General features: G+C 34.4%; 1 protein-coding gene across 2 annotated transcripts in view; it reads right to left on the reverse strand.

Annotated features, from left to right (window-relative positions):
- Positions 1 to 14,689, reverse strand: part of LOC128860074 (neuropeptide SIFamide receptor) — a 98,295-nt gene extending 83,606 nt beyond the window's left edge. For both annotated transcript variants that reach the window (XM_054097321.1, XM_054097320.1), the window contains exon 1: positions 13,788 to 14,689. The gene's annotated coding sequence lies outside the window, so the exon portion shown is untranslated. The remainder of the gene's footprint in view (positions 1 to 13,787) is intronic.
- Between the last annotated feature and the right edge of the window lie 12,220 nt (positions 14,690 to 26,909).

The following is a 26,909-nucleotide window of genomic DNA, read 5'->3' on the forward strand; positions in this document are numbered from 1 at the left end:
ATAATTTTAAGAATGAAAAAATAAGCATACTTTCATCATAAAATTTGAAAAAAAACGATTTACATGGTTTCCGTGGTATAATGTGTTCAAATTTTGTAAAACACAACAATTCATAACTTAAAAAAAATGACAATTTAGAAAATTAAAAACAGAAAGTTCATCATAGCAAAATTTATAATTTAGAAAATTAAAAAAATAAAAATTCATCATTTCAAAAAATCAAACAAAAAAAATTATCATTTCTATAATTAAAAAAACAAAATTCATCATTAGAAAAAATCAAAAAAAGGTTCATGATTCATCATAGTTTGAAAAAGGTTTGGCTTAATAAGTTAAACATTTGTAACAGAATATTTCCAAAATTTTCATGATTCACCAAAATTCATAATTTTAAAAATTAAAAAAAAAATTTTAACGGAAAAGTTTGAAAAATAGATTTATGTGGCTTTTGTTGTGTAATAAATTCAACTTTAGTAAAAGCAAATTTCCAAAATTTCTATTATATAATAGTATAATTGGCCGCCGCAGCCGAATGGGTTGGTGCGTGAATGGGTTGTTTCTAATAGCAGGCAATGGCAAACCTCCGAGTGTATTTCTGCCATGAAAAAGCCCCTCATAAAAAATATCTGCCATTCGGAGTCGGCTCGAAACTGTAGGTCCCTCCATTTGTGGAACAACATCAAGACGCACACCACAAATAGGAGGAAGAGCTCGATCAAACACCCAAAATGGATGTACGCGCCAATTATACATATATGTTGGCCGGGTCGATTTGTGGGGAGGCAAAACAATCGCCCATTGCTCTGTGAAAATCATATTCTAGGGATCAAAATAAGAAACTTTGCCGAAGGAAACATACCTCTAAAACGAATTCTGATGTCCCCCAATTTGGGTCGAACTTTTTAGTTTCTTTTCTCATGTAAAGGCCAAAAATGGTGATATTTTGAAATGATTGTATGGGAACCCCCAAGGGGAGTTCCAGGGGGTGTGCCACTGGAATGGGTGGATCGGCCACCCAAAGTAAGTGGGGGTCGGTCATACATTTGGACTCGATTGGAGCACTCTAAATAGGTCAAAGTGGGATTTTTCGTTCGACCCAAATTGGGGGGCATCAGAATTCATTTTAGAGGCATGATTACTTCGGCAAAGTTTCTTATTTTGATCCCTAGAATACGATTTTCAATGAGCGATTTTTAAATCGACCCGCCCATTGTATATATAGTATATAAAAATATATATATACATATATGTAAACAAAATGCATAATTGGAAAAATTTAAAATACGATTTATAAAGTTTTTGTTGCGTATTGAGTTCAACCTTTGTCAAAACAAAAAAAACCAAAACAACAAAAAAATCATAATTGAAAAAACAATCATAATTTCAAAAATTAATAAGCCAAAACAAGTAGCATGAAATATTAAAAAAAGTCATAATTCCATCATGAAGTTTGAAAAATCTAATAATGTGGTTATTGTCGTGTAACGAGTCAACTTTTATAAAAGGAAATTTCCAAAACGTTTATAATTAAAAAAATTCATAATTTCAAAAATTAAAAAAAAACATAATTAAAAAAAAACATTATTTCAAAAATTAATAAATCAAAATTCGTACTTTCAAATATCACAAAAAATTATTATTTAATCCTAAAAAAAAATCCTCGTTGAAAAAACGATTTATATTGCTTTTGTTGTATAAGGAGTTCAACTATATAGAAAACAAATTTGAAAAATTTTCATAATAAAAATATCATAATTTCAAAAATTAAAAAAAAAAAAAATAATAATAAATTCATAATTTCGCCATAAAATTTGAACAAACTATTTATATAGATTTTCTTGTATTTGTAATTCAAGTTTTGTTAGAGAAACTTTCCAAATTTTCTTAATTAAAAAACTATAATTTCAAAAATTATTTTATCATAAAGTTTGAAAAAGCGCTTTATATGGTTTTTATTGTACAATGAGTTCAGCTTTTATAAGAGGATAATAGACATTAAATAAATAAAAAAATAAAATAAGCAGTAGTAAAATATCCAAAACTGGTCAAAATGTCGCCGACCTATTTTATTGTCTATGACTGCATATCCACGTCAATTTGAAAATTGTGTCAAAATTATGAAACACCAAAAAAGTTAAATAGAAGGTGTTGCGTTGTCAAGCTGTTCGTATTGCTGAATTAACTTCTGACAAATCATTTGGGAAAAATGAATATTTTCAAATACACTTTTTGGATATATAAAGCTTTCTTCGTTCCAGATTCTGTCCTAAATTATCTGAAACAATTTCGCAGGCACTTTATTTTAGAATATAGCGCAAAACTACCTTCACGATTTATTTTATTTTATTTTTTTTTTTTTTTTGAATTTTTATTTTTTTTTTATAACAACATTTACTTCTTTCCCCTATTTTTTCTACTTCCTCACTTGTATGATGCTCAATATCAATTAAAAAAGGGTGGAACTTTGCTATCAATTGATTTTCTATCAATTCATATGGATTAGCCTTTGAACTTTTGTAAGAATACCAAATCCTACTATTTTTAATCAAAATTTCAATTGTAATTGAGTTGGATTTTGTGACCGTGTAGAGTATACAGCCTCGCGAAGTTTGTATATAGCCATGGGCAGATAAATAGCACAAATGTGAACCTAATGTTGAGTTAAGTTTTTAGTACGAACTCTGCTTTGATCAAATAAATTTGTTTGTTTACCTTTATTACCCTTATTAAGCTTACCGTTTTTTTTTTTATGGAATTTTTTACGTTCTATTTTATTTAAGCTTATTGCTGTTTTGAAGTGGACACAAAAATAACAAATTTTAACTTGTGCAGCAGAGATAAAAACTTTAATATTGTTTCAGCGATATTTCGTATAATTTTTTGTTTCTTAAATAAAATTTTAAAGTAATTACTAAAAATGTGACGTGGAAAACATTGCACGCCGCAGAAAAGAGCTCTTATATACCGTATGAGTCAAAACGGAAAAAGGGTTGCAGAAATAGCTGAAATGATGATGTGTTCTCGGAAAATGGTTTATAATGCTCTTAATTTAGTTAAGAAAGATTCATTCTATCTAAGAAAAAAAAACGGAAAGAGCCTGATCTCAATCCAATAGAAAATTTGTGAAATGACTTAAGGTCGCTAACAAAAATTTTAAAAATGTTGATGATTTTTGGGCCGCAGTTGAGGAAGCTTGGTACTCGGTTCCACAAGCTTGTAGAAAGCATGGACGGCTTGAAGAAGTAATCAAAAACGATGGATATAATACAAAATACTAATCTGGTAAAACAATATTATTACTTAATTATCTGATTTGTTTACTATTTTTGCTTTTATTTGGAATTTTTTAGGATGTGCTATTTATGTGTTCAGGAGGTTTCGTGAGTTGTCAACGTTATCGTAAATTAAATCAGAGCTAAAACTCTTTTTGACCATTTTTTTTGTTTTAAAGTGGAAGTAAATAAGTTTTTTATTTTTTATGTTGCCTTTTTCCTCTTTGCCTTTCAAAGTCTAAATGTGCTATTTATATGACCATGGATGTACATTTTTTTGGGACATTCTGTATTTATGCATATTTTTATTCATTATTCTTGTATTACATTTATTCCTATTTATTTTAATAATTATTATTATTGCATCGTATTATGCACACACGGCATAAACCAATCTCATATCGTTTTATTGCGTAAAGAAAAACGGTGTCTGAATATCGATTTTTTTTCTTTTCATTCTTGTCCACTTTTATCAAAATAGATCACAGAAAGAATCACGCAAAAGCGTCTTCCTGCAGCAATGTTTCACGGAACTATTTGAGTCCAAATGTTGGCCATCGATCAACATCAACATTTATTGCTTACGCAAATAACTATCAAATCCACGCTCCATTAGAAGAGCTGCGCGCCAACCAATCAGCCAAAACTTGTATGTCTCTGACTGTCTGTGCCGCAAGATGTCTCTAGGTACTTTTTTCCGCTAATGCCAACATGAATTTGTGACACGCAAAGTACGTGTACTTGTGATTATCATACAACCCTCTAGGGAGAAGTTAAACTTATACTGGCATTTAATGGAAGAAATCGTGCTAGTTCGTCATTGACTAGAATAACACGAGTAGGCAAATTAGTAGATTTATTTTAGACAAAAAAATTTAAGAAAGTTTACGTTTAGAAAGAAATGTAGTTACCAATCAACACATTTATTTCAAAAACTCTCTATCCTAGTCTATCAAATGTAGGCAACAATTAATATTTTATTAATATTTAATATTTAGTCAGCCGCGATCAAGTCTCTGACGACGCCATGGTGCAAAACTAAATTAGTAAACTCATGTAAGGAGGAGATCAAATCACTTAGGTGTGCAGGTAACATTTCTCTGATCTTGGTTCCAGGACATAGGAATACAGAGGAAAATGAAATTGCATCGGCATCGCCCTGATAGTTGTTAAAGGGGAACTTCACGGGAAAAGCTTGGGTTACCATTTAACCCCCATTGCATAAGCTGTGGGGACTGTTGAGCACTTTCTTTGCGAATGTCCGGGTTTGGCAGCTAGACGATTAAGGTCACTGGGTGATCTTTTCTTCTACAGCCTGGGGCAGTGCGCCAACCTAAATCACATCAATAATCTCCATTATATCAACAGATCTGGCTGGCTGTAGGTATCTGCCTGTTGGAAGTATGAAAATGGCGCTTCGGTGCTACTTGAGGAGTGCCAGACTGGCACTTCAACCATTTCACCTACCTACCTAATATTTGCATGAAATTTACTCACTTCATTTGTAGCCTCGTATCCGAGCAGGCTTATAATATTGTAACACTAACACTGTTTGAGCTTTATAATGTAAAAATAAATATTTATTTCACACCACTTACGAATGAATTATTTCTACATATATACCACAAAAAAAGGTCACCTTATATATTTTGGGCTTTCCCAACATTATGTGTGATGAGTTGTAATTCGATATTTTCACTGAAAATTTTAGTATTTTCTAAACTAAGTTTACATATAAATTTTTCGGTTACGAGTTTTCTTTGTTCTCTTTTCAATGAGTTAACAAAGTTATCTCGCCCAAAAGAGGGAATTAACTCATGAACATTTTCGTGCCATTATTTATTATTTATAATTAATTATTTATTTATTTACTTGAAACTTTATTATAAATAATCATATTACAAAATCAAGGCAACCAGCAGCAGACGCTTGAATAAATATTTCAGAGAACGGGAATGGAATGGTAGCTTCTTTTGTGTCTCAACTGGTCTAGAACTGGTTATTTTGGGAAAATATTGCACTAGACATTTTTGAACTGATATTTTTCTGAAGCATGGCTGCACTATTAGCATTGAGCAGAAAAGTGAATTGTTATATTTATATTATATTATTTATATTTATATAATATTTTTTCCTGCTTGGAATATATGCGTATGTATGCATGAATGTGTGTGTACTTACTTGTGGTATGAATAATTAATTATATGCAAACACATGTTTCTACAGACAGCTGGCAAATAAAACTGAAAATCAACACACACACAAACACACATACATGAAGGCGTATTAGAACCAAATACATGCAAACATTAACTTACGAACATGCTACATACATACATATGAGAGTGGTGTACCTATGAAACTAACTGTGCAGTGGGCGACGACAGCGTGCTTGCATGCATAATTTAGCCACCGATTAGTTGGACGTACACTTGTACGCGCACTCAGCTAACTAATTGACTGCAGATGAACTAACGAACTGCAGATACCTACAAAAATAAACTTGTACGAGTTTTCCATGTAAATATACTCGGTTTACTCATTTTTTTAGCTTGAAGGGCAATGGAAAGTTTTGCTGAATACTCTTTCGATCGATTGCTAAAATTGCGCCTATTGATTGTGCCCTTTATCAATAGGCGCAATTTTACCAAAACATCGACCGATATCTAAGCGCGTGTGAGTGCTTATAATCATATGGTAGGTAAAGGGGATGTCTGTGCGAATCTATCAGCATAATTACCGAAAATTATACAAAATGGCTTTGTTATACTAGTTTGCTGGCGAAAGATCTGGCGTAAAAATCATGCGCTCAGGAAGGGTATTGCCCCCTTATAGCTTTTTTAACCCATTCAAGTATTTTGCGTTGCTTAACATATGGCATATAAAAAGGAAAATATTTATAAGCAAAATAAACATATTTATAAACATATGTACAATATGTGTATTTACAAACAAAGCGTTTTTTAGTAGAAGCGATTTATATATGAATTATGATAATTTGTCACGTTTGGAGTACTTTTCCCATTCAACTGACTGAGAGTCTGGTTCCGTTGCAAAGTCGTGGTGGGTTTATGTTTCGAAGAAGAATGATGGGTACGCCAATTTTCAATGTAAGAACGTACGGCGGCATGCCCGGCAAATCAAGCGAATTCAAGAATTCAGTTGGATAGTTGACAACCTCATCTTGATTCTCCACAGTATCGATGGCCTCATATGTTGTTGCTTCACTGGGTGTTCCATGCTGAATGGTGAAGTTGATGTTATTGACATCAATGTTTTTGGCTGCTAATTTGGCACGCGTACTAAGCCACTGATGGTTTTTGTAGTTTTATGCAATGTTTGGGAAAACTTTCTGAACCAATTCGTCAATGTTTTCTGTGATCTTACAGAAGTTTGCTGGCAGGGTGATACATTGGGTAGATTCATCAATTTCCATTCGCCTATTTCTAATATCCAATAATTGTTTTGCCAAATTTCCAGGCAATGCTTCCCGTTGTAGTTGTACACGCATGTTAGTTTTCAAAGCCAATTCCTGTAAATGACGCCATAGAACTGATGATTTAAGACATGCATTAAGTTCATTAGCGGGTGTTGAACGTGGTATAATGGGCAGTGTTTGTCGAAAATCACCAGACAATAAAATGAGTATGCCACCGAAGATCCGTCTGTATCCTCTCAAATCTCGCAATGTACGATCAAACGCTTCCAATGCTTTCTTGTGAGAGATTGTACATTCATCCCATATGATAATTTGACACGATTGGAGTACTTTTCCCATTCCAAAGTTTTTGCTGATGTTACATGTTGGTGCCCCGGGGTTTTGCAAATTCAACGGCAGTTTCAATGCTGAATGCGCTGTTCGGCCACCATCCAAAAGAGTTGCCGCAATTCCAGATGATGCAATAGCCAGTGCAATATGATTTTGTGTTCGTATGGTTGCCAAAATTAGTGTAAGAAGAAAAGTCTTGCTTGCGCTACCTGAAGCATCTATGAAAAACAGCTCACCGCTTTGTTCTGTGATTGCACGCATAATTCTGTCAAAGGCAATACGTTGTTCTGCAATCAGAATCATAGTTTCTCGTTGCAAATCACGATCGGAAAGGTGGTTTTTCAGCTCGGTTTGAAGCAGGCATTCCCAGTTGCACCAGTGCCTTGTTAGCGATTATCAAACATATATCTTCAATCAAAAGTCATATTCGTTTCCTCTGTGTAACCGTTTCATGACAATCGGTTGAACGGGGCAGAAGTTGCTACTCTGCAGCAATACCTGGTGGCGAGTGGCATCAATGAGCGTATTCTAAATATAAACCTTCTCCGTGGAAAAATACATATATTATATATACCAATTTTTATAATAATCGGTACAGTAGTTTTTGAGTTCATCGATGGCATACAGACAAACATTCATTTTTATATATAGCCGGTAGTTTTTGAGTTCATCGAGGACATACAGACAAACATTAATTTTTATATATAAAGAAGATATTTATTTATGTAAAAATGGAAAAACGGAGTATAAAGATATTTTATTTATTTTTTAATTTCATTTCTCAACATAAAATACAATTTATTATAAAAAAAACCACCAAAAATATACAGATAGTTAAAAAAGAGCAACTATTTATTTATAATTTTTTAAGTTTTAAGGTATTTATATTAGTATTTTTTTTTTTTGTGTATTTTGGACTAATTTTTTGTATTTTGGACTAATATTTTATGTATTCTTACATATACCTTTAAAACATATATTTTTCACATAATTCATTTGAAAATTTCAGGGATATATAAGCATACATTTTTTAAGGAACAGTATTTCCTGGAACACTTTTTATAATGATCCTCTGATAGATCCTCTTTCGTTTGATATCCCAATAAGTAAATATTTAACTTTAAAAAATTAAATTAAGAAACAAAAAAACAAAAACAAAAAATTAAAAAATTATTTAAAAAATTGCTTATTTCACTACTTAGAGTCTGTGACAGACGAAAATAATCGATTTTTTTCTTATAACTTCAAGGTATAATTCGTTTTGCTTTTTGCTGTATAATAGTCCCACTCAAAGGTTACGACGCCAGTGCTAACTCAGGTTAGTGTTGTTTGAAACTTTCCCGTAAACGCAGCCAAATAAAAATGAGTGAGAAGTACGCGAAGCGTTTTGAGGCGGTATTTTTATGTACGCATTCGAAAGGTCCGAAATTATCTTACGCCGCGGCTGAAAAAGTGATTAAAAAATCAAAAAAGTTTGTTGTGATGTAGAATCAGCGGTATAAAGTGTACAAAAATGTTGATGACTTTTCCGAGCGCGGCTTGAAGCGAGTGAGGACAAAAAGGCAGGATAAAGTGATCGTCCAACTTTTTAAGCGGGTCCCTTCTTGGTGACTACGCTAAGCCCAGTCAGTTCTTGCTAAGAAGGGAATAGATATGAGTATTAACACCATCGAACGTCGACTGAAGGAGGCGAACATATCCTACCGCCCCACATCATCAAAACCACTGATCTCAGAAAAACACATGGAGAAACAACTAAACAAGAAAATGTCCTCGCAGGAATGGACTGGCCTTCTAAGCCCCAGACGCCAGAAAGCCAGTCTACGATTTAAAGCAACTCGTGTGCCAAGTTCGCAAAATGTGGTCCTCTTTTTCCCGAGCTACGCAGATAAGCTGATTCAAAGCATGCCGAGAAGATGTCAGGCTATACTCGACAACGATGGAGGCTACACGGCTTATTGAGTAATTGCGACTCGTAATTTTGCACATACTTTTGTGTAGAAAAACTTTACATCATATCTTTTTTATTTCACGAATAATCGCGATTCCTAACACAGACTGTAAAACCAATTGAAATTTGAATAATCGTATGCAATTTTTCGCTGTAGAAATACAGAACAGCAAATTTCAACACCTTTTGTTCTAAAGTTATAATTAGTGATTATCTCGCTTGATAGCTTAATAAATGCACACAAAAGTACCCTCGCTAATGCTGTCAATGACAGTTGAACCAGATTTCTCTGCTATTTGAATGCCTTAAAAGTTTAATTGAAATCAATTAAGTGCCAACGCAAATTTGTTGCTTGCCTCAACTTGCTTATGCAAATACTTAGTTAAAAAAAATACAACACTTCACACTAAGCAGCCTAAATAGCGAATTTGCGTACCACATCAGCTCTAAACTTAAAGCCAAGCAAGTTTCGCGTAAAATTTTCCGATAAACTTTTAATGTATTTTACGGTTGCCCGCCAACGCACCAGAGCACAGAAACTCATTCCAACGAAAAACATTGTAAAAAGATTAAATTTTATTTCCCAGAACAGATGCTGAATGGAAGTTAAAGTTTTGCAGCTATAATCTGGATACAGTAAAATCTTATTTGGCGCTCACTCGTTACTTGCAACAAATGAAAACCAATAAGTATGAAAAAATTAGGCTTCAGCATTTTTTGCCTTGTAATGAAATGTTGCTCTATCTTACGTTGTTTTAGACTGGCTAAAGCACAGAAAAGTAGCTACAAGTTCATATATTAGCGAATTGGTTTAAATTGTATTAGTTTTTAGCTTCCTTCTGCATTTTGCCTTATTTGTCATTAAGAGCAAAGCTGGCAATGAGAATTCGCAGACACCTGCATTCAGTGCGGGTAAGAGCTCAGCTGGTATGTTTTTATTTGTATTTAATTTTTCGCAGTTCAATTTTATCTGTAGGACTCTCATCTACATCTGAATTTTTTTCTTTTCTGGTACTCAGTCTCAATCTATATAGATACATGGTTTTCATATATAAATATGATGCAACAACAACAATATTCTCAACAGAACATCTAGTTGTTGACCTGTCACTCCTTTTTCTATCCTCGACAGGACCAGTTTCTTGAAATTTGTGAATTGTCGACTCGTTCATTATTTCCACCAAAAAAATCACGACGAGAAATGAAAATAGATTAACGAAACCAACGCAATACTAAGTCTTGTCGAGGCCCTCTGCTCCCGAGAGTAGGGAAATAAATGTAAACCTTACTTTTGACCTACCCTTTATAGTCCACCAGCTTCCATTATGTCAGCTTCTTTAGATTTACTTTTCGGACATGACATTTGACCGAAAACTCTTTTCAGTTAGATTTTTTGATTTCTGATGAAGTTGGCGGTAAATTTACACTAAATTACAGATTTTGAACTGCAGGCCACAATAACATTATTGAATCAAATTAACGAATACTTTTTACCAAGTCAGTGTCGTTTTATTTTCGTAGAGCAGTTTTATTTGTCGTGCGGTTCCGCGAACATTTTATCCCCAACAAAATTTCAGAAAAATATTTGTTGTGGAACATATTAACCCTCTACCTTCTCGTTTCAATCAATTTGAGCGCTTTTATAAGACAAATTGAAAAGCTCATTTTTAACAGAATATTTTATGACTAAAATGTTTTACGAAAATATTTGTCAACAAACTGTCGCAGGGTCTACTGAGGACACATAGTGCGTTATAGTCCGAATTCATTCCTAATTGACACAAATAGTCCCAAAATGGACCACTTTAAAACAATTGATTACTTCAAAGCAGCTATGCCCAACTTCAGATTTTTTAAACACAGAAAACACAACCAAATTCTTTGGAAATTAAATATTTTTATATGTACAGGGTGATTCAATGAGATCGCAGCTTTTCTTTTATAAAGAAAACTAATTGTTTTGAAATTTAAAATTTTTATTTATTTGTTTTTCTTAATCTAAGGCATAAAAAACTTCCATATTTTTTGGGCTAGTTTGGACTGTATATTATTTGTAACGCAAATGATTTCATTATTCAGCTCTAGCATCATCCGACGTTTTGAATTTTTTCTTATTTTCTGAAATAAACAACAAATATTTTTATAGGGAAAGTGAGCCGTTATATGCCAAGGTTTTGGGGTAAAACTGCTATAGAACCAAATTTTTCTACATTTGTTTGTTCAAAACATACTTGGGGTTTCAAGTATTTGGGTGAAATTCACAATTATCAAAAATGTTGTTCCTGTTGGAGGAAAATTTGGGTCATAAAAAATATAGAGGTTGAATTAAAAATATATTTTTTTGCCAATTCTTGTCTTTGAAATCTAAATTATTTTAAATAATTAAGATGAGAAAAAAAATGTATTACAAAATTTCAATAAACGGTATTTGACAGTTTTCTCAAACATTTTTTGTCTTTTTTTTTGTGAAATTTTTGTTTTTACTTGATTGGCTTTCGAAACGATTTAAACCCTTTACCGCATATGAGCCTATATATGGTATTGAAATTTTGATTCAATTTTATTTTCAAATTAAGTATTATAAAATATTTCAAACCAGTTTAATTCATCAAATATATATTTAGCAAAAAATTGCCTACGATTCTATGACTTTTCGAAATAATGTCACTTTTATTCAAGTGGGCGAAAAAGTAGAATTAGAGTGCGAGTGATTCATTTGCAAAAAAAAAATAATAGAGTAAAACGTAAGTACTTTTTGACAAAAAAAAAAAACTTTCTTGGAGTGGGTAGATGGATTTTTCTCTTCGGATAATGCTTTTCCGCTTTTTTACTATTTTCGGTACTTTACAACTAGTTTTAATTTATGGTTCCGTAAAACAAAAATACCACAACTTTTTCATTATTTTTCTTTTAGAATGTCTTATTGATAATTAAATAAAGCTATTTTCAGTCGGCTTCAAAAAATCGATTTTTTTACTGCAATCGATAGATATATTATAGGAGAATATGCCCTCAAAATTTTTAGCGGAATTCAAAGTGATTTCGAAGTTACAGGCCTGTGTACCGTCCCTCGTGTGAGTATACTGCCTACCTTCTGAAAACTTTGAAACACGTTTTCTCTAAACAATGTTTTTGAAAATGGCCCGTAAGACTTAAAAAAAATGACGAAAGTTATCGTTTCAAACTGATAATCTATATAAAGATAATTAAAATGCACAACTAATTAACTAACAAAATCCAAAAAAACATTCACTTTTTTTCAATAATTAATTGAGTGTTCATTTATTAATATTTGTATACAAGAGTAGTCTATTATACATATGCGGGAAAGCCTTCTGAATAAGACAATATTTTTTTTTTGTGTTTCAAGTGAAAACTATGACCGCAATCTTGCACCTCGTTTTACTAGCGCGCAACGAGAAGCTGTGCGAGATCCCTCATATGTCCGCCATTTTGGTTTTTTATTTATGTTAAAAAATTGTTTATTACTCTTCAATCATGCCTTCAAATAAATGCAAAAGATTATTCCTATGTGTCGCTTTTTTAGCCTCGAAAAAAAATTACAAAAAATACCTTTTTTCGAAGTCACTGATAAGAGATAAGTCACTGTCAAAATGTTAAGAATGTCTTAATGGAAAAAAACGCTATATGACCCATTTTCTAATCAAACGCACTGACGCTGTATTTTATTATATTTAATTTTTTTTCTGTTTTTTGTTTTGAATATTTTGTCTTATAAAAAGCCCCATTTCACCAATTTAGCAATCAAATTTACTGACACTGCATAAAATTTTAAATTTTTGAAGAGTTTTTCTATACTAGATTGATTTTTGAACGATTTTAAGTAATTTTTACTTGTTTCATTTATCAAAATGGTAAGAAAAAACTAATAAAAACAATAGAAAAAACACTATTTACTTATTGCTTCAATCAAGCGACGTGACTGTACTTTTTTGTTTTTTTTTTGGTGAACATTTTTTCTTTACTTGATTGATTTTGGACAGCATTTTTCTACCAACACCTCTAGGCAGTAAATTTGGAAATACATTTGCGCATTCAGTGAAAGTTACTCCGCTATATGTCCCTGCTTTATCAAGCAACAAACAGTAAGCAAGTAAAGGAATCAGGTGAAAGTTTTGCCTTATTGGAAATACTCTTAAAAAACATACAGATGAATGTGCAAACTAATAACTTCTAAAAACAAATCTTGAAAAAACAAGATATTGCAAAACTTCGCCTGATTGCAATGTAGCTGTACAATCAATAGTTTACCTACGAGCTAATTGAATATGAGAGAAAAACTCAACTTTTATTAGCAGTCAATTGTGTTTCAATTTTGTTAGTTGGCAGGAAGTGTGCCACAAACTGTCAAAGGCGTCTGATGTCATATTAACAATGAGGTTAGATGGCAATCAAAGCGTAAGCAAAGTGACACTTCTTGACTTGTGGTGCAACTTTGCTAAACAATTTGTGCTGCATGCATGTGTGTATACACATATACAAAATAAATATAATATTTACATGCATATACAAGTAAGTTTGTTTATATAAAAGTTTGTTTATAACAACTAACATTGTTGCTATTTAACTCAAAAGTTTATTCGTGAGCTGGTGGTAAAAAGTACATACAACAAAAACTGGCGTTGAAGTTTCTATTGGTGACTTACGTGAAATACATACACATATGTACGTACACAGCAGATACTTGTAAAATATATGTAAAATTGATTGTAACAGTAAAAACTTTTCTTCAAGCAGAATGTAGCGATATCGCATGAAGACAATCGTTACATACCTCTTTCGGGCACCTCCAGTAAAATAATTTTATGTGACGTCGCGATTTTTTGCTCTGATGGAGTCGGCTCAAGATCGCCCATAAATTTTCGTTTTTATTTACAATAAATGACTTTTTATTGCCTCCAAAAATACATTTCGCATTTAATTCGTACACTTTTTACACTTCACCATCATCACTTTTACAATTTTATTATCATGTCATGCAGTAAATTTGTCAATTTTACGTTTTATAACCAAACACACTCAATAAAATTTTACGCGCATGGACTTTAGGCCTCACGACCACTTTGGGCCACGAAATTTATGCATGCACGCGCACGCCTAAAGACCCTGTTGACGGCTGTGTGGCTGTGTGACACAAGCAGCTGTTACCACTCGAGCACGTTTCAACACTTACGAATATACGAATATGCCACATTCGCTGTGTGTGTGAGAAGTTGGTCGTGCACATAAAAATCATAACAAAGCAGCTGCATTAAAATCCAAAGTCGTCGACACCGTTGAAGCAAAGTCCGCTAAATTAAATAAATACAAAGCCTTTACGGCCAGTTGCTACAGTTCAGCAGCAAAACTTTACTCGTTTATGATAAGGTTTAAGCAAATCCTGTCACAACAGAAACCACTCACAAGCACACACACACGCGCGTGCTTTAAAAAATTGCATTAAAATGCGCACGCACATACACACACGCGCATACGCCTTCCACGACACACTTTTTCCTTTAATATCTTAGTTTTGTATATTCCTACTACCGTGCACTGTCTCGTCTGCTTCTTCCCTTAAGCAACACCTGAGTCAGTTTTTTGTCTTTTATTTTTATTATTACACACAACAATAGAAACTGCTTTAATCAACACTTTTATATGTATTTCAAAATCCGTCAACAGCGACCATCGACTTCAAAGTGTCGTAGGCAACTAAATTGAAGTCGGCGCACAGTACAAGTTCTAACATATTCGCCAAGTGTATGTTTCTTTACAGCAGATGGTGGGTGGCATTGCAATGCTTAACTGTACTGTGTAATATAGCGTAGCAGAATGTAAGCTATGAGTAGGGCAGCGCAGCTATGCAATCGTTGATGGCGTGAAAAGCAGCAACAGCACAGAAATATAACAGCAATGCTATAACTGAAAATGTTAACAGTGGAACATATTTAAAGCAGGACCTATTAGCAGCAGTGCTTATTAACTACACCTATTAACAGCAGTACCTCTAAACAGTAGCAGCAGAGCGTTTACATTCTCATTAACATTTTTTGGTAGCAGTATCTATTGATAACAGCACACCATTAAGGCTAGGGGTAGCAGTATTGCCGTTGCATTAACATTTCATTAACATTCCCTGGTATTATTCACTGTAAAACTCCTACAGAATTCCGGGTAATGAGGAAATGGGGTGAAAACGTTTGCATTGAGTTAACAGCGAATTATATTATATATATGTACTTTTTGGCAAAAATTGTTACAGCACGCGTTAAATTTGGAGTAAAACAATTCCCCTTTCTTTATAGCATGAAGATTTCCTGCTATCTTTGGGATATCTAAATTCATACCCTACATTTTTGCATATTAACTTTTTGCATTTTTGCATATGTATTTATTTTATTTTTACAACAATTACTATATTACAGAATGTCTTTATATACAACGTTCATAGCCTTCTTGTCATTAGACAATACAAACATGTTTTCTCTAGAGGTTACTCTTGAAAGAGCGACAGTTGGTCACGTGAAAAACAGTCAACACTCAAATCTAAGCCTGCAACGTTGAAGGTTTGACCCTGAGATTTATTAATGGTCATTGCAAAAGATGTCTTTACCGGAAATTGTAAGCGTTTAAATTGGAATGGTAGATCCGATGGTATCAGAGGGATTCGGGGCATCAAAACATCTTCTCCGGTACCACATCCTGTGAGTATTGTGCACTCTATTATGAAAGTTTTCAGTGATTTTACCAGCAAACGCGAGCCATTGCAAAGTTTAGGTGGACTTAGGTTTCTTAATAAAATAACAGGACAACCTATTTTCAGCTCCATTTTGTGAGGAGGGAGTCCAGACGGTTTCAAAGAATTTAGAAATTCTGTAGGAAATTGAACAGCTTCTTCCAAATCGAGAACAGTATCGACCGAGTAGTATATTTTCGTCGGCGCATCAATCTTTGAAATAATCAAGTTATTTACTTTATCTACTTGTTCGTTAGTTGGTGACAGAATAGCTCTTTCTTTAAACCAAGATATCGTCTTATAACTTATGTTATCAATGTCTGGATAGACATTGTTGACTAACTCTTGGATGTTGTCTATCAAAACACAAAGGTTTTCTAGGTTAATCCTTCCCTCACTTTGTGTTAATTCTCCATTGCCAACTTTTAGCAGCATCTCTGGAAATAGCCTGTTCTCACGTGAAGATGACGAAATCCTCATATTAGTTTTAAGCTCTAATTTATTGACATACGACTAAAGGTGGGATCTTTTTAGCGAAGCATTTATTTCGTCAGCACGTGTTCCTCGAGTCACAACTGGTAGGATTTGACGGAAATCTCCTGAGAACAGAATTGTACATCCACCCATAGGTGCATTTTTGTTGCGCAAATCGCGCATTGTCCTATCCAGTGCTTCCACAGACGTCTTGTTTGACATGGTAGCTTCGTCCCAGACTATTAATGAGCAGTCACGCATCAATTTTCCTGTATTGCTCTGTCTAGAAACACTACAGACGCTGTTATCATCATCGGTGGCGATTTTCAGCGGGTGCTTCATTGTAGAGGGTGTGGTTCGGCCTCTTTCCAAAAGACTCTTTCCAAAAGAGTAGCGGCAATGCCGGATGACGCAACAGCTAACGCAATTTTTCCGGTAGATCTCAATTACTAATTACTGTTGTAATATCTTGAAAAATATTGTTTTTAATTATATGCTGTAAAGAGCCATATACATAGATCTATATGAAAACAACAATGTATTTAAGGTATTTAATTGGATAAGGATTAATGTTGTACCCATTTGTTGAAATCGCTTCGAAAATAAGCTATTAGTTGTCGTAAAAAGTAAATGACAAAAAATGTTATTGTATGGAATTGATAGCAAACTAAACGCGCTCCGAATCAATAAAAACTATTCAAAAACTGTATTTTAATTATGTGCGATTTACTAATATAGAACCTGAAAATAGCGTTTTATTTCGCTGTAAAATTGTATGTACATACATATAATTACATGGAATTCAGTACATACATAGATACATATGTACATACGTCCGAAATGAAATAATGCGAGCGATTCGTAAATACATACATACATACGTCACCATACGATGTAATTCAACATTAATGAGGTGTGGTGAGATTATCGCTTAACGCCTGTTGCTTCATTCGGTTGACAGCGAACACACACACAAACAGCTTTTTATGGAAAAAGAGCTGCTTTTGTTTAAACAATTTTGGTTAAATAACAAATAAATCAATTATTTTTTTTGATGCAGAACGAAAGTAAATATTTCAAAGTTAAACTCCAAGAAAGTTTCATTTTAATTGGTTGATTCGTTTATGATTTATGGCCGTGAAAACAAAAAAAATATGTTTTTTTGCCACATTTTGACCGATTGCCACGCCCCCTTTATATATTTCTTCACATTATATAGATATAAACCTTCCTCTTCAATCAATCTATCTTTAAAAAAAAACCGCATCAAAATCCGTTGCGTAGTTTTAAAGATTTAAGCGTATAAGGGGACATAGGGACAGAAAAAGCGACTTTGTTTTATAATATGTAGTGATTTGGCAAAAATTATTGGCCCCTATTATGAGCAACATTCGATCTTCGACTGTAGTCGAAAGTGCTGATCGAACGAATTTTCATTTGGTATTATGGTGCTCATTCGTTGAAGAATAGGACTATTGTGAATTTCGATCGCTCGACGCATTTACAATAGATAATTTTTTCTCAGCTGATACAGCAAATCAAAATAAAAGAAAAACTGATTGTGTTGAAATTCTTTGCTAACATTATTTTTAAAAGGTAAAAAAAGTATTTTTTGTGAAAATGAGTACAACGGAGTTGTGGTTCGACGATTCATCGGACGATGAAAGATTAGTGGAACTAGCTAGAAGTAGAAAACAGTTGAGGGACGCATCCAACCACCTAGAAATGGCTTCCACTGAGTAAATTTAGAATTTTCAAAATGTGTTGACGTACTTAATATTACAGAAATTCCCGTTTGTGAACCTACTGTCCAGTACAGAAAACCAGTTGCAGCAGTGCACCCGAGCCAAATTGATTCCAAATATTTTAAAGCTAGCCACAGTTCTGCGAGTTTGTGCTCAGGGATCGTACCAATTGAGTATTGGTAATGAAGGTATGCTAGGACTTGCTCAACCCAATGTATACGATGATGCTGAAGATATTGAAGTGGAGTCAAATAATGGAGATTTAGAAAACATAAGAAATGAAATTTTGAGAATATTATAGAAAAATCTAAAAAGTATTAAATAGAAACTTTTACACCACACTTTCTGTTTTATTTTTGTTATAAATTTTCTTTATTCAATTATTCGTCATTCGAAAAAAATATGAAAATGTATTTCTATAAACATCACAAAAAAAAACCATTATTAAGCTTAATCCATTTTGCTGCCGTTCTCACTGGTGGTCCCAAGCAATTCAGCTCCGTTGTAAATTCCTCCCATTTTTTTGCTGCTTGAAGTTTGGTGCAAATCCCTTTTGCGAATTGTGGATTCGCCTTTCTAATTGTTGTTTGGTACTCACGACTTTCGCCCTGCATAATATAAACAAAATTAGTATATATTTATTATTTGGTTACTATAAAACCATAAATAATCGCAAACAACTTACACTTTAACAAGTTTTCCCACTATACGCTACACGATCGAAAGCAAAATTGCATTCGACTCTAAATTCGGTGAACAACGAAAATTTCGATAGGGTTGCACCGCTCATAATACCAAATTGACATTCGATTTTCGATCTTCGACAACCAGCGAATATCGAAGATCGAATACAACTCATAATAGGGGCCATTGATGTACTTTGAGATGCTTCCAATTCAGATGTCAACAACTGATGTCACTAGAAGAATAAGTCAACGAAAAATTACTAGATTGTAAGGGAAAGATAATTATTATTAGTTAATCATGAAAATTAATTAAGCTTATTTAGAATTGAAAATTGCGTAAATTACTTATATAATTCATTCAACTTTTGGATAATGCAGACCAGAGTAATGGTTAAATTAAAGGTGACCTATCATAATGTCATAACCGTTGTCTTAACCATAACTATATTTATTGGCATCTCTTGTTACTGCCATAGCCATAAGCAACTGATATTTAAATACATATATAGGGTTTTTACTATCATTTATTTGCTCATTACGAAAGGGAGGAAACTAAGGAAAAGGTATCAAAATGAGCAGTGACGAGGAAATTAGTAATTTATTTGTTAATAGGAGTATAATTGCATAATACGAGGTGTGTTTAAAAAATAAAGTGAACTTTCATTTTTCTCAAAAAATATTTATTTATTCATGAATTTCTATTTAATCTCTTTGAAAGTAGTCCCTCTTAGATATTAAACACTTTTGATAACGTTTTTTGCAATACTCGAAGCAGTTCTGACAAGCTCTTTTTGGTATGTCCTTGAAGCTCTCTCAGCGATTCGGTGTTTATCTCCTCAATCGTCTCAAAACGCCGTTCTTTCATGGGTATCTTCAATATTGGGAACAGGAAAAGATCGCAGAGGGTGAAATCTGGTAAATACGTTGACTGAGGCATCGTCACAGTGTGGTTTTGGCCAAATAGTCCCTCACAAGCAAAGATCGATCGTTTTTTGTATTGCTTTACGCAAAAGGCGCATAACTTCAAGGTCATACTCCTTATTTACCGTACGACCCTGCAGTAAGAACTGTTGATGCACTACGCCATGGTAATCGAAGAAAAGGATGAGCAAAACCTTGACATCTGATCAAACTTGGCGTGCTTTTTTTGGTTTTCGTTCTCCTTGACTCTTCCATTGGGACGATTGGGCTTTGGTTTCGATATCATAACCATATACCCATGAGTCGTCACCAGTTATGACCCTTTTAAGGAAATCTGGATCACCGTTGACGTCATTCAACAATTCCAGAGCGATGCTCATGCAACGTTTTTTTTGGTCAAAATTCAGGAATTTCGGAACGAACTTCGCTGCCACACGCTTCATGCCGAAAACTTCCGAAAAGATTGCATGGCCTGAGCCAATTCATATACTAACATTCTCAGCAGCTTCTCTAATTGTGAATCGACGATTCTCCAATAACAATTTTTTTAACTTTCTCAACATTTTCATCGGTTGTTGATGGTGTAATAAATCAATTTATTTTACTTGTCCCGCATTTATAATGAGAATGAAAGCTTCTAAATTTGCTTAACAGTTAAAGAAAAAAATTTGTGTTTAGTTAACAAGACTAATTTCGTTTTTTGCAATCACCTCCTCGTTTGAATAAAATCTTCTTCCCGCCAGGCATTTCCTCAAGTTGAGAAACATATACTAGTTCGAGGGATCGAAGGGAGTCCTGTTTAGATAATAGGGGTGATGTAAAACGAGTGCGCACTCGACTACCTCAATTAACACGAATGCTAAACCCAAAGAAATAGACCAATCTGGCCGCTATTTGGTGTGTGTTCTTCCAAGAGATGCTACTAACTAAACATAACCTCGATACGCGCCACTAGTGTCTCTCTGACTTTGCACGGACTTTTCAAACGACATTCATATTTTCAATTTTAATCAACTCTTCTACTTTAAAAAAATGTTAAAATTATTTATATATCAAAAACATAATTTGCGTTAAAAAAAAAAAATATCCCACACAAAGCATCTTAAATAAAAATTATTTTGGCTTAAGCATCTGAACGAGATGGGAATGGAGTTCAGCCTGAAGTTTAAAGAAAACATCACCGCTACAGTTAGGCGAAATCGCTGTGTGCAGCTTCTTACCAGCTTCTTATTCTTCCTGCAGTTAAAAGATCTGAACAAGGCTAGGCAAAAAGTCAAGGGCGACCCGAATTTACAATTACTTAGACTACTCAAAAGGCGAATCAAATATTAAAGAAGGTATGCGGCTAGCTGAAATTACAACGATTTTCGAAGCAAGATGTGGCTTACTAAAGTTAAATGCAACAACGTATGGAAATGCTCAGAAAATGTGCGCCCTTTGCAATTTAAACGAAGAAACATGCAGCACTTAGTCCGGCACTGAAGGGAATCAGAACAAGATACCTAAACGCAATGATGGAAATATTAGATATACAAGGTGAAGTTCAAAATAAGCAAGACTGAAATGACAGTAGCTTTGTTCTGATAACTTCTAGTTTATTTATTCAAAACAGCCCCCTCTGGCCTCAATACACTGCGCGATCTAAAAGCTCATTGATCGGAATGTCCTTCAGGATGTCGGTACAATCCTTTTGGTTGACCCCTACGGACACAAAACGTTTTCCTTTGGTGGCCAAATGCAATTTTCCGAATAGGTAGAAGTCACTGGGAGCCATATCAGGCGAATACGGTGAGTGATTGCTGGTTAAAATGCAATTTCTAGTGAAAAATCATTCACAAGAGTGGATCGATGAGTTGGAACATTATCATGCAATAAGCGCCAGTTTCCTCCTTCACTCAGAAATTGATGTTTTGCAAATATTAAACTCCGATTCCATGAATTTCAACGATGATTTCGGTTTATTTTTGATAAATTTACTATACGAACAATTTCGATAAAGTTCTCGGAGATTATTGATTTTATGAGACCCGTATGTTCATTGTCATTTATGTCCTCACAACCATTTCTGAAACTCAACCACTCATGAACTCTGGCGCGAGATAGACAATCATCGCCATAAACTTTTTTCATCAATTCTTTTTAAAACAAAATTTGATATTAGCACTTTGTTCGGAACTCGTTTTTGTACCTATAATGCAAGCATACCGACACTTTAGACGCAATAACTTCGCTTGCACTGAACCAAATGTCACCAAATTTCACTGCAAGTCAGCTAGGGCTGTAACTTCTAACGCACTAACTCGTTAGAAAGATGGAGCCATCAAAAATATATTTTTGAAGCCAGTCTTGCTTATTTTGGTCTTCATCTTGTAGTTAATAGCCACAATTGGAAAAGGCTAACTTATTTTATTTTATTTTTATTTGTCACAAATTTATTATTTACTTCTTTGTATATTTACTTATATTATATATTTAAATTAATTATTGCATAAATTATTGAAATGTAAGATGCAATATTTCTAAATAAATAAAGAAAATTTACTACCACTACTAAGTAAAATATGAAATTCGCATGCTAAATATATTAAATTTTCACCATTAAATTATTTATTTCACATAATTGAAAACCTACATACAAGTAGATATCTTAACTCAAGTATTCTTCATGGCAACAGAGGCGCCTGCCACATATGCTACAATTCGTTCGTGAACTCACAGTAATTACTCATTAATATTTTAATATTTCTCTGCCGCTGTTAACTAACATTTATCTGCCTCTTTAGGGGGCCTGCCCTACAATATGCATTTACGAAAATAACAACAAACAAAAACCAACAGGTTATTTTTCACATATAGCCGAACATTGCGCGCCGGTTGTTTGTGTAAAAAAGATAACAACAAGTGCAGAGGAAATGTGGGCAGCTATGGGTAGGGCGTTGCCTATAACAGCTGTTATCAATTTCTAACATTCAGACAGTGATAAGTATACTTGAAAACAACTAAACGTGTGTGAGTGTAGAGAAAAGATGCAGCCAAAAATTTAAATGAAGAGAAATTGAGAGTGAAGAGAAATTTAAATGTGAGCAACAAAATGATTATAGTTCTATATTTGCAGAGAAAAAATATTTGAGTTGTTTAACGCTTTCACAACATTTTTATAGAGTACAAACATTTTAAATGCCGTACTTTCTTGCCAATAATAAACTGCTGGAAAATTTTTTGAAAATTTTAAGAAACACTTATAGATTCACCCTCGTAATTTTCTGTTATTCCTTAACAAGATAACAGGAGATCAGGAAGAGTGGGGCCAATAGCTAAGCTAAAGTTACAGAACTTTTTCATGATATCGCCACTCATACTGGTAGTATTAGTGCGAAGAGGCAGAAGTGGTCAAGTAGGAAGATGCATTAAGTTCCAAAAATATTGAACATTTCCACGGCAATAGATTTTATTTATTTATTTTATTTGAAGAACTGAAGAAAACATAATTTCACACTACTAAAACTAAATAATAAAGAAAATATATACAAATTCAATTACAAACATCACTCAAATCGGTCTACACCGAATCTTGGCGTGCGTTGGTGCGTAAACGTAAAAAATATTTTCTATTTTTCAGAAGCTTAGCAGCAATTACGCCCATTGCTCTGTTATTTTGCACAAAAGCACACCCGCCGTGAGAGTAGTAAAGGCGCTTAATTAGCATTTCAGTTACTAGATTTCAGTTATACACTAAAAAGGGTAAACGGCGGGAAATGAAACAAGTGTTTTAATATTTCATGCCGCTTTGTTATTTCCGATCGATGAATGCCGCATTATTTGTAGTTTTCAGAGAAACTCATTTCAGATTTACAAAAATAAATTCTTTACTTTTGAAAATTGTTTACTATCTAAGCTCAAGTTAAAAAGTGCAAATATATTACTTTAAACTTCAGTAAAAAGCACTTTAAGAAGTTTTCATGTTGCACTCTTTCCATTTCGTATGCTTTTCCAGAGAAATCACAATTTTTAACTGAAGAATGTTTAATGTTATTTGAAAACTTTTCATCTTTCAACATCTGCTTGCCCGCGCACATACACACTTGCTTATCCGTTACATACCTGCATTCGCAGTCGAAAATGCAATTCATTTTTTATGCAGCAATAAAATCAATATTTATATTTCCGCCATCGAAACTAATTTACTTGCACCCGCACACACATATATATATACACTTCTCCGTACGCTAGTTTCGTTAGCAACTTCGACTCGCTGCTGGCTGGTAAACTTTGCAAACTTTTACAAAAATTCCAAACAATAATAATCAAGAATTGGAATTTTGCTACTTTACACACGATAATCATGACCATTTTCTTGGCTATCAATGAGCTGGCGGCACGGCGACACTGAAGACACGGCCCGGCGTGAAGGGCTAAGTCGGAATGTTAGTAAATACTTAAATAGAAAAAGTTTGTCGTTTTGCTGGTTGCTGGGAAATAGTGCAAGTGAGCTTAAGGTCGGAGCGATTGTGTGGTATTTAAATTTTAGCGCCATAAAGTATGCAACAAACTCAAGTGAGCGCACCAACTTTCCGGTTTTTCCGGGCATACGACGTGCTTTACCGCATGCAGGAAGTGTGTAATATATGAAATTGTAGGCAAAATATGTGATTTTGCTGCGGTATAATGCAGACATCTCTTTTCGCTTGAAGATAATTTTAAGTAAGTCACTTCTTAAATGACATAAAAGCAAATTATTGGAATGCATAGATCAGAAAGTTTTCAAATTAAATTCCTTTGTGGCAATATATGAGGTAGCGCTGAACTGGCGTGCGATATCTGGGAGGTAGAAACCTTTGTCCTTAGCCATAGAACAGGTTAAATTAGATTAAATTTGTGGGGGTTGGACAAGTCCAAGCGCTCAAATAAGGGACCATTGTACTACACCCGGATAGATAGATAGGATAGATAAAAAGTGGGTGGCAAGACGAATAAATTAGTTTGAGGTCACTCTTCCACAAATCTTTTCGATTCGTTGATGAACCTTAAGGGATCCGGAAGAGGAAGAATATAAACTTTATCCGTACTCAGTATACCGCAAACCAATATCCCAAGTCTGATTCTGGAAAACGCCGGACATCTACAGAGAATATGCTCTGCAGTGTCGTCATTCTCAAGACAAGATAGGCATGTCGGGCTGTCTACGACCCCCATGGCAGTCATATACTGACCACACACGCTAATACCACAATGCCCAGGCACCCTAATAAGACTAATTTGTTGTGTTTTGCAACACTGTTCAGTTTTGTCTTATATTCACCGACTAACTTAAAAGAGCAGCGTGGGTTAGCAAGTGTTTTCAGTGCAGCTTGATTGTCACTACAAATGCCAATACTGGTACCCCGCCACTTTTTCTCAATTAACCAGGATGCCACATTTAAGATGGCATAGACTTCCGTAAGGAATACCGTGGACATCTGTCCTGTGGCATAAGAGTACTTAGTGTCTTCGTCTAAGTACCATGCTACCATCACTGGTTTTGGATCCCTCGGTGTAGCAAGTGTGATGATATCCCATTAATAGGTTCTCTGGACTTAACCATTGATCTCTATCTGGGATCGAAACATCATACCGAAGCCAACGACAGGCACTCGATTGTCCACCGGCATCGAGAACAATGTGCACCGCTCCGACAGCTGGTGGTATATCTGACAGTGGCCAGTGCTTTCTTGATTTCTCCAGACTCTGTTTAACTTGAGCCTGTACGCCGCCTTCATTATTCCTTTCGAATTTGAAGATCTAGAGGTTGCAAGTTCAGAATGGCATTAAGAGCATCACTAGATGTCGTACTCATGGCACAAGCACACACTTCTCTGTAGCGTTTAGGGGTTTTACTCTGGAATTAACCATTGTGGCTTTCCACCATACTACAGAGGCATATGTAATAAGGGGCTTAACCAGGGTGATGTACAACCAGTGTACTATCGCCGGTCTTAGACCCCATGTCTTGCCAACGGTTGTCTTACACTGCCAGAAGACTTTTAGTGTTCGAGATACCTTCTGCTCGACGTGCTTATTTTAAGTAAGCTTACTATCTAGGATTGCTCCTAAGTATTTAACCTCAAAAGACAGTTGCAGTGTTACCCCTTTCCATGTGGGTAGTAAGAGGCCTTCCATATTGCGTTTCCTAATGAAAAGTACTAAGGTACTTTTTGTAGGATTCACCGCAAGACCATGCAATTCGCACCAATATTCAATCTGATTTAGAGCTACCTGCATTTTATTTCTTATAGCTTCAAGTGATCGTCCTGAGATTAATACGCACACATCGTCTATGTAGGCTTGGATGTGTCCAATTCCCTGCAGATCACTAAGAAGAGAGTCCACAATAAAGCACCAAAGTAGGGGAGAGAGTACACCGCCTTGTGGGCAACCCTTCCTAACGTCAACCTTGACTCCTTTATCGCTTTCTCTACTTCTGATAAAACAGCACATAGAGTCAAAGGTAGCATTGTCACAAAGCCATAGAACAGGTAATAACAGGTAGTTCTTCGCTTACTAATTTGATTAACATAGTCCTTTTACTCAACAGGGTGTAAAAAGTGGGTCTGGTGTAAAAGGCATAATCGCAAATTATAGAGCGGATAAAGAAGTTTTAGATATTATGGAGCGAATAAATCTTTTAGAAGTATCGCTTGATTGAGCACAGCTAGAAAGCATGGAGAAAGGGAGGAAACCATATAGGCATCAGATATGTTTGTACTGCAGATTATTAAAATAAATTAATTAACTACCGGTAATATCTACTCTGCACACCCGGAGAGCTCTTAATCTCGTATGCATCGGAGTGACTCCCCCAGCTTTCGTCTTGTCGCACAAACCTGTGTTTGACTGATAACCAAAGAATACTTTACCGCGTTTGGGTGTTGCGAGCTCCCTAAAAAGTATAAAAAAGTATTGTTTCCCAGGTGAAAGGCATCCAAAAACTTTCACCAATTGTGTGAACTTTCACACATACAGCCATCCTCCAACTCCAATTCTCCCAAACTCCATTCTTTCTTCAAGTTTCATCACAGTGCTGCCTGCAAAAGTCTTACGTCTTAAAATTCAAATTAAACTGGCAACTTTATTTCCACTTCTCACTGAGCTCATTTTGTAAAATGTGAAAATTTCGTGATAATTTATAAAAACGTTTTTTGCGAATTTCACAACAACATTTGATTCATTATAATTTGAGTTTAATGCTACTGCCACACCTGCCACTTTGACGATGCTTAGTTAGCTGCTCATACATAAATGATTTGCTGAGTGTTTATTACCTCCTTTAATGGTTTTACGAGTCGTACAGTGGAATTCGTAATACTTTAGCGCGA

Source organism: Anastrepha ludens, chromosome 4 (assembly GCF_028408465.1).
Source record: "Anastrepha ludens isolate Willacy chromosome 4, idAnaLude1.1, whole genome shotgun sequence".
In the NCBI taxonomy this organism is placed as follows: domain Eukaryota; kingdom Metazoa; phylum Arthropoda; class Insecta; order Diptera; family Tephritidae; genus Anastrepha; species Anastrepha ludens.